We start from the raw sequence: 8,560 nt of genomic DNA, 5'->3' as shown, positions 1-8,560 counted from the left end.
TCTATCATATCTTTTCAAAAATATCTTCTCATCTTATCTTTTTCAAAAATATCTTTTCAAAATATCTTTCCTAACCTCCTAACTTCCTATCTTTTCAAAATTTGTTTCAACTAACTAACTAACTTTTTGTTTGTTTCTTAACTTTTTCAAAACTACCTAACTAACTCTCTCTCTCTAATTTTCGAAAATATCTCCCCTCTTTTTCAAAAATTTCTTTTTTATTAACTAATTATTTTTATTTTTAATTTTTAAAACTTAATTTTTGAAAATTACTAACATTTTTTCAAAAACCATTTTTCAAAAATCACTAACTCTTTTTCAAAATAATTTTTGAAAATTATCCCTCCCCCATCTCATTCTATTTATTCATTCATATCCTAACATCTCATCTCACATCTCTTCCATCCGTACAGTTGTGTTTCTTCCTTTACATCACATTCTTTGTCTCCCCCTCTTTTCTTCCACTCACAAAGGGATCCCTATACTGTGGTATAAAGGATCTCTATTATTATTATTATTTTTTTGTGCCTTCTTCTTTGTCATATGAGCAGGAGCAAGGATAAGAACATTCTTGTGGAAGCAGATCTAGAACCTGAAAGGACTCTGAAGAGAAAATTAAGAAAAGCTAAAATACAACAATCCAGAGATAACCTTTCAGAAATTCTCGAACAGGCAGAGGAGATGGCAGCCGAAAATAATAATAATGTAAGGAAGATGCTTGGTGACTTTACTGCACCTAATTCCAATTTACATGGAAGAAGCATCTCCATTCCTGCCATTGGAGCAAACAACTTTGAGCTGAAACCTCAATTAGTTTCTCTAATGCAGCAGAACTGCAAGTTTCATGGACTTCCAGCTGAAGATCCTTTTCAGTTCTTAACTGAATTCTTGCAGATATGTGATACTGTTAAGACTAATGGAGTAGATCCTGAAGTCTACAGGCTCATGCTTTTCCCTTTTGCTGTAAGAGACAGAGCTAGATTATGGTTGGATTCTCAACCCAAAGATAGCCTGAACTCTTGAGATAAGCTGGTCACGGCTTTCTTAGCCAAGTACTTTCCTCCTCAAAAGCTGAGCAAGCTTAGAGCTGATGTTCAAACCTTCAGACAGAAAGAAGGTGAATCTCTCTATGAAGCTTGGGAAAGATACAAACAGTTGACCAAAAAGTGTCCTTCTGACATGCTTTCAAAATGGACCATCCTGGATATATTCTATGATGGGTTATCTGAGCTATCAAAGATGTTACTGGACACTTCTGCAGGTGGATCCATTCACCTAAAGAAAACGCCTGCAGAAGCTCAAGAACTCATTGACATGGTTGCTAATAACCAGTTCATGTACACTTCTGAAAGGAATCCTGTGAGCAATGGGACGCCTATGAAGAAGGGAGTTCTTGAGGTTGATACTCTGAATGCCATATTGGCTCAGAATAAAATATTGACTCAGCAAGTCAATATGATCTCTCAGAGTCTGCATGGAATGCAAGCTGCATCCAACAGTACTCAAGAGGCTTCTTCTGAAGAAGAAGCTTATGATCCTGAGAACCCTGCAATAGCAGAGGTAAATTACTTAGGTGAACCTTATGGAAACACCTATAACTCAACATGGAAAAATCATCCAAATTTCTCATGGAAGGATCAAAAGCCTCAACAAGGCTTTAATAATGGTGGAAGAAACAGGTTTAGCAATAGCAAGCCTTTTCCATCATCAACTCAGCAACAGACAGAGAACTCTAAACAAAATGCTTCTAATTTAGCAAATCTAGTCTCTGATCTATCTAAGGCCACTGTAAGTTTCATGAATGAAACAAGGTCTTCCATTAGAAATCTGGAAGCACAAGTGGGCCAGCTGAGTAAAAGGATCACTGAAATCCCTCCTAGTACTCTCCCAAGCAATACAGAAGAGAATCCAAAAGGAGAGTGCAAGGCCATTGACATAAGTGCCATGGCCGAACCTGTGAGGAGAGGAGAGGACGTGAATCCCAAGGAGGAAGACTTCCTGGGACGTCCAGTGGTCAATAAGGAGCTTCCCTCTGAGGAACCAAAGGACTCTGGGGCCCATCTAGAGACCATAGAGATTCCATTGACCCTCCTTATGCCCTTCATGAGCTCTGATGAGTATTCCTCTTCTGAAGAGAATGAGGATGTCACTGAAGAGCAAACTGCCAAGTTTCTTGGTGCAATCATGAAGTTGAATGCCAAATTGTTTGGCATTGATACTTGGGAAGTTGAACCCCCCTTGTTCGTCAATGAACTAAGTGATCTGGATCAACTGACATTGCCTCAGAAGAGACAGGATCCTGGAAAGTTCATAATACCCTGTACCATAAGCACCATGATCTTTAAGGCTCTGTGTGACCTTGGTTCAGGAATAAACCTCATGCCCCTCTCTGTAATAGAGAAACTGGGAATCTATGGGGTGCAAGCTGCTAAAATCTCATTAGAGATGGCAGACAGCTCAAGAAGACAGGCTTATGGACAAGTAGAAGATGTATTAGTAAAGGTTGAGGGCCTTTACATACCTACTGATTTCATAGTCCTGGATACTGGAAAGGAAGAGGATGAATCCATCATCCTAGGAAGACCTTTCCTGGCCACAGCAAGAGCTGTGATTGATGTTGACAGAGGTGAAATAGTCCTTCAATGGAATGAGAACTCCCTTGTATTCAAAACTCAAGGATCTCCCTCTGCAACCATGGAGAGGAAGCTTGAAAAGCTTCTCTCAAAGCAGAGTCAACCAGAGCCCCCACAGTCAAACTCTAAGTTTGGTGTTGGGAGGCCACAACTAAACTCTAAGTTTGGTGTTGAACTCCCATATCCAAACTCTAAGTTTGGTGTTGGAGAGTCTCAACAAAGCTCTGCACTTCTGTGAGGCTCCATGAGAGCCCACTGTCAAGCTATTGACATTAAAGAAGCGCTTGTTGGGAGGCAACCCAATGTTTATCTAATTCTTATTTTTATTGTTTTTCATGTTTTCTTAGGTTCATGATCATGTGGAGTCACAAAATAAATAGAAAAATTGAAAACGGAATCAAAAACAGCAGAAGAAAAATCACACCCTGGAGGAGTATCTGTCTGGCGTTCAGCGCCAGAACAGAGCATGGTTCTGGCGCTGAACGCCCAAAATGGGCAGCTTCTGGGCGCTGAACGCCAGAACAGGCATGGTTCTGGCGTTCAACGCCAGAAATGGCACACAAATGGGCGTTGAACGCCCAAAATGGCCACCAACCTGGCGCTGAACGCCCAGAGTTGGGTACAAAGGCATTTTTACATGCCTAATGGGTGCAGGGATGTAAATCCTTGAACACCTCAGGATCTGTGGACCCCACAGGATCCACTCAGGATCTGTGGACCCCACAGAATCTCCACCTACCTCCACTCACTTCTTCTCACCACTCTCTTTCACACAACCCCACAAACACTCTTCCCTAAAAACCCCTCACCAATCACCTCAATCTCTCTTCCCCACTAAACCTTCACCACTCACATCCATCTCCTCTTCCCCATAAACCTACCTCATAAACTCTACCTACCTTCAAAATTCAAAACCAATTTCCCACCCAAACCCACCCATATGGCCGAAACCACATCTCCCTCTCCCTCTCCATATTTCTTCTTCTTCTTCTTCTATTCTTTTGTTTATTGCTCGAGGGCGAGCAATATTCTAAGTTTGGTGTGGTAAAAGCATAGCTTTTTTGTTTTTCCATTACCATTGATGGCACCCAAGACCGGAGAATCCTCTAGAAGAGGGAAAGGGAAGACAAGAGCTTCTACATCCGAGTCATGGGAGATGGAAAGGTTCATCTCCAAAGCCCATCAAGACCACTTCTATGATGTTGTCGCCAAGAAGAAGGTGATCCCTGAGGTCCCTTTTAAACTCAAAAGAAATGAGTATCCGGAGATCCGACATGAAATTCAAAGAAGAGGTTGGGAAGTTCTAACAAATCCCATCCAACAAGTCGGCATCCTAATGGTTCAAGAGTTCTATGCCAATGCATGGATCACCAAGAACCATGATCAAAGTAAGAACCCGGATCCAAAGAACTATGTTACAATGGTTCGGGGGAAATACTTAGATTTTAGTCCGGAAAATGTGAGGTTGGCGTTCAACTTGCCATACATGGAAGAGAACGCACGCCCCTACACAAGGAGAGTCAACTTTGATCAAAGGTTGGACCAAGTCCTTATGGACATATGTGTAGAAGGAGCTCAATGGAAGATTGACTCCAAAGGCAAGTCGGTTCAACTAAGAAGATTGGACCTCAAGCCTATAGCTAGAGGATGGTTGGAGTTTATTCAATGCTCAATCATTCCCACTAGCAACCGGTCTGAAGTTACCATAGACCGGGCCATCATGATCCATAGCATCATGATTGGAGAAGAGGTGGAAGTTCATGAGATTATACCTCAAGAACTCTACAAGCTGGCTGACAAGTCCTCCACCATGGCAAGGTTAGCCTTTCCTCACCTCATTTGCCACCTATGCAATTCAGCTGGAATTGACATAGAGGGAGATATCCTCATTAAAGAGGAAAAGCCCATCACTAAGAAAAAGATGGAGCAAGCAAGAGAGCCCACTCATGGAGCTCAAGAGGCGTATGAAGCTCATCACCATGAGATTCCGGAAATGCCTCAAATGCACTTTCCTCCACAAAACTATTGGGAGCACATCAACACCTCCCTAGAAGAATTGAGTTCCAATATGGGACAACTAAGGGTGGAACATCAAGAGCACTCCATCATGCTTCATGAAATAAGAGAAGATCAAAAAGCAATGAGGGAGGAACAACAAAGACAAGGAAGAGACATAGAAGAGCTCAAGGACATCATTGGTTCCTCAAGAAGGAAACGCCACCATCACTAAGGTGGATTCATTCCTTTTTTTTGCTTTCTCTGTTTTTCGTTTTCTATGTTATGTGCTTATCTATGTTTGTGCCTTCATTACATGATCATTAGTAGTTAGTAACTTTGTCTTAAAGATATGAATGTCCTATGAATCCATCACCTCTCTTAAATGAAAAATGTTTTAATTCAAAAGAACAAGAAGTACATGAGTTTCGAATTTATTCTTGAACTTAGCTTAATTATATTGATGTGGTGACAATGCTTCTTGTTTTCTGAATGTATGCTTGAACAGTGCATATGTCTTTTGAAGTTGTTGTTTAAGAATGTTAAATATGTTGGCTCTTGAAAGAATGATGACTAGGAGACATGTTATTTGATAATCTGAAAAATCATAAAAATGATTCTTGAAGCAAGAAAAAGCAGCAAAGAACAAAGCTTGCAGAAAAAAAAATAGAAAGAAAAAGAAAAAGCAAGCAGAAAAAGCCAATAACCCTTAAAACCAAAAGGCAAGGGCAAATAAAAAGGATCCCAAGGCTTTGAGCATCAGTGGATAAGAGGGCCTAAAGGAATAAAATCCTGGTCTAAGCGGCTAAACCAAGCTGTCCCTAACCATGTGCTTGTGGCGTGTAGGTATCAAGTGAAAACTTGAGACTGAGCGGTTAAAGTCAAGGTCCAAAGCAAAAGAAGAGTGTGCTTAAGAACCCTGGACACCTCTAATTGGGGACTTTAGCAAAGCTGAGTCACAATCTGAAAAGGTTCACCCAATTATGTGTCTGTGGCATTTATGTATCCGGTGGTAATTCTGGAAAACAAAGTGCTTAGGGCCACGGCCAAGACTCATAAAGAAGCTGTGTTCAAGAATCATCATACTGAACTAGGAGAGTCAATAACACTATTCGAAATCTGAAGTTCCTATAGATGCCAATCATTCTGAACCTCAATGGATAAAGTGAGATGCCAAAACTATTCAAGAGGCAAAAAGCTATAAGTCCTGCTCATTTGATTGGAGCTATGTTTCATTGATAGTTTGGAATTTATAGTATATTCTCTTCTTTTTATCCTATTTGATTTTCAGTTGCTTGGTGGTGCACGAATTGTGAATCACACTTTTCACAACGCGTACCACTAACCAGCAAGTGCACTGGGTCGTCCAAGTAATACCTCACGTGAGTAAGGGTCGAATCCCACGGAGATTGTTGGTTTGAAGCAATCTATGGTTATCTTGTAAATCTTAGTCAGGAAGTCAATTATGCTTATCAGTTGAATTGCAAATAAACAATAGAGCATGGATTAAAGGTTACTTGTTATGCAGTAATGGAGAATATGTTGGAGTTTTGGAGATGCTTTGTCCTCTGAATCTCTGCTTTCCTCTGTCTTCTGATTCACGCACGCACGTCCCCCTATGGCAAGCTGTGTGTTGGTGGATCACCGTTGTCAATGGCTACCTTCCATCCTTCCAGTGAAAACTACGCTCACGCGCTCTGTCACAGCACGGCTAATCACCGGTTGGTTCTCGATCCGGTTGGAATAGGATTTACTATCCTTTTTCGTCTGTCACTAACGCCCAGCCTTCAGGAGTTTGAAGCTCGTCACAGTCATTCAATCCTTGAATCCTACTCGGAATACCACAGACAAGGTTTAGACTTTCCGGATTCTCATGAATGCTGCCATCAGTTCTAGCTTATACCACGGAGATTCTGATTAAGGAATCTAAGAGATACTCATTCAATCGTATATAGAACGGAGGTGGTTGTCAGGCACGCGTTCATGGTTTGAGGAAGGTTATGAATGTCACGGATCATCACCTTCATCACAGTTAAGCGCGAATGAACATCTTAGATAGGAACAAGCGTGTTTGAATGGAAAACAGAAGTACTTGCATTAATTCATTGAGACACAGCAGAGCTCCTCACCCCCAACAATGGGGTTTAGAGACTCATGCCGTCAGAGAATACAAAGTTTAGATCTGAAATGTCATGAGATACAAAATAAGTCTCTAAAAGTTGTTTAAGTACTAAACTAGTAGCCTAGGGTTACAAAATATGAATGGACTATGATGAATGATGCAGAGGTCCACTTCTGGGGCCCACTTGGTGTGTGCTGGGGCTGAGATTTGAGTGAGTCACGTGCAGAGGCCATTTGTGGAGTTGAACGCCAGTTTTTATGCCAGTTTGGGCGTTCAACTCCAGTTTTTGATCCTTTTCTGGCGCTGGACGCCAGAATTGGGCAGAGAACTGGCGTTAAACGCCAGTTTACGTCGTCTATCCTTGTGCAAAGTATGGACTATTATATATTGCTGGAAAGCCCTGGATGTCTACTTTCCAATGCAATTGGAAGCATGCCATTTCGAGTTCTGTAGCTCCAGAAAATCCAATTTGAGTGCAGGGAGGTCAGAATCCAACAGCATTAGCAGTCCTTTTTCAGCCTGAATCAGATTTTTGCTCAGCTCCTTCAATTTCAGCCAGAAAAATACCTGAAATTACAGAAAAACACACAACTCATAGTAAAGTCTAGAAATATGAATTTTTCCTAAAAACTACTAGAAATAGACTAAAAACTAACTAAAACATACTCTAAACTATATGAAATTATCCCCAAAAAGCGTATAAAATATCCGCTCATCACAACACCAAACTTAAACTGTTGCTTGTCCTCAAGCAACTAGACAAATAAAATAGAAGACTAATAGGTTGAGAAGCAATAATATCTCAGAGTTTTTGATTGAAGCTCAGATTCTAATTAGATGAGCGGGACTAGTGGCTTTTTTGCTTCTGAACAGTTTTGGCATCTCACTTTATCCATTGAAGCTCAGAGTGATTGGCATCTATAGGAACTCCGAATTCAGATAGTGTTATTGATTCTCTTAGTTCAGTGTGATGATTCTTGAACACAGCTTCTTTATGAGTCTTGGCCGTGGCCCTAAGCACTTTGTTTTCCAGTATTACTACCGGATACATAAATGCCACAGACACATAACTGGGTGAACCTTTTCAGATTGTGACTCAGCTTTGCTAAAGTCCCCAATTAGAGGTGTCCAGAGTTCTTAAGCACACTCTTCTTTTTGCTTTGGACCTTGACTTTAACCGCTCAGTCTCAAGTTTTCACTTGACACCTGCACGCCACAAGCACATGGTTAGGGACAGCTTGGTTTAGCCGCTTAGACCAGGATTTTAGTCCTTTAGGCCCTCCTATCCACTGATGCTCAAAGCCTTGGGATCCTTTTTCTTTGCCCTTGCCTTTTGGTTTTAAGAGCTTTTGGCTTTTTCTGCTTGTTTTTTTTTTTTTTCTGCAAGCTTTGTTCTTTGCTGCTTTTTCTTGCTTCAAGAATCATTTTTATGATTTTCAGATTATCAATAACATGTCTCATGTTCACTATTCTTTCAAGAGCCAACATATTTAACAGTCTTAAACAACAAATTCAAAAGACATATACACTGTTCAAGCATTCATTCAGAAGACAGAAAGCATTGCCACCACATTTAACTAATTAGAATTTCTCTTATTAAACTCGAAATTTTATTGCCTCTTATTCAAAAGATCTACTATTTTATTCATGTTTGCTGATGATGGGAAAAATAGACTATAACTTAATTGGGGATAAAATCAAACTAGACACTAATTACTACTAATGATCATGTAATGAAGGCACAGACATAGATAAGCACTTATCATAGAGAAAACGAAAAACAGAGAAAGCAAGAACAAGGAATGAGTTC

The 8,560-nt window shown here is 40.5% G+C and overlaps 1 non-coding gene across 1 annotated transcript; it reads right to left on the bottom strand.

Moving 5' to 3' along the window:
• Positions 1-1,077: 1,077 nt before the first annotated feature.
• On the bottom strand, positions 1,078-1,185 carry LOC112753446 (small nucleolar RNA R71). The gene has a single exon (XR_003177834.1). It is a non-coding gene; the product is annotated as a small nucleolar RNA R71 (small nucleolar RNA).
• Positions 1,186-8,560: the final 7,375 nt, after the last annotated feature.

This window comes from Arachis hypogaea, chromosome 15, assembly GCF_003086295.3.
Source record: "Arachis hypogaea cultivar Tifrunner chromosome 15, arahy.Tifrunner.gnm2.J5K5, whole genome shotgun sequence".
NCBI classification, from domain to species: domain Eukaryota; kingdom Viridiplantae; phylum Streptophyta; class Magnoliopsida; order Fabales; family Fabaceae; genus Arachis; species Arachis hypogaea.
Note: the sequence above shows the minus strand (reverse complement) of the source record. Positions and strands in the feature narration are given on the sequence as shown.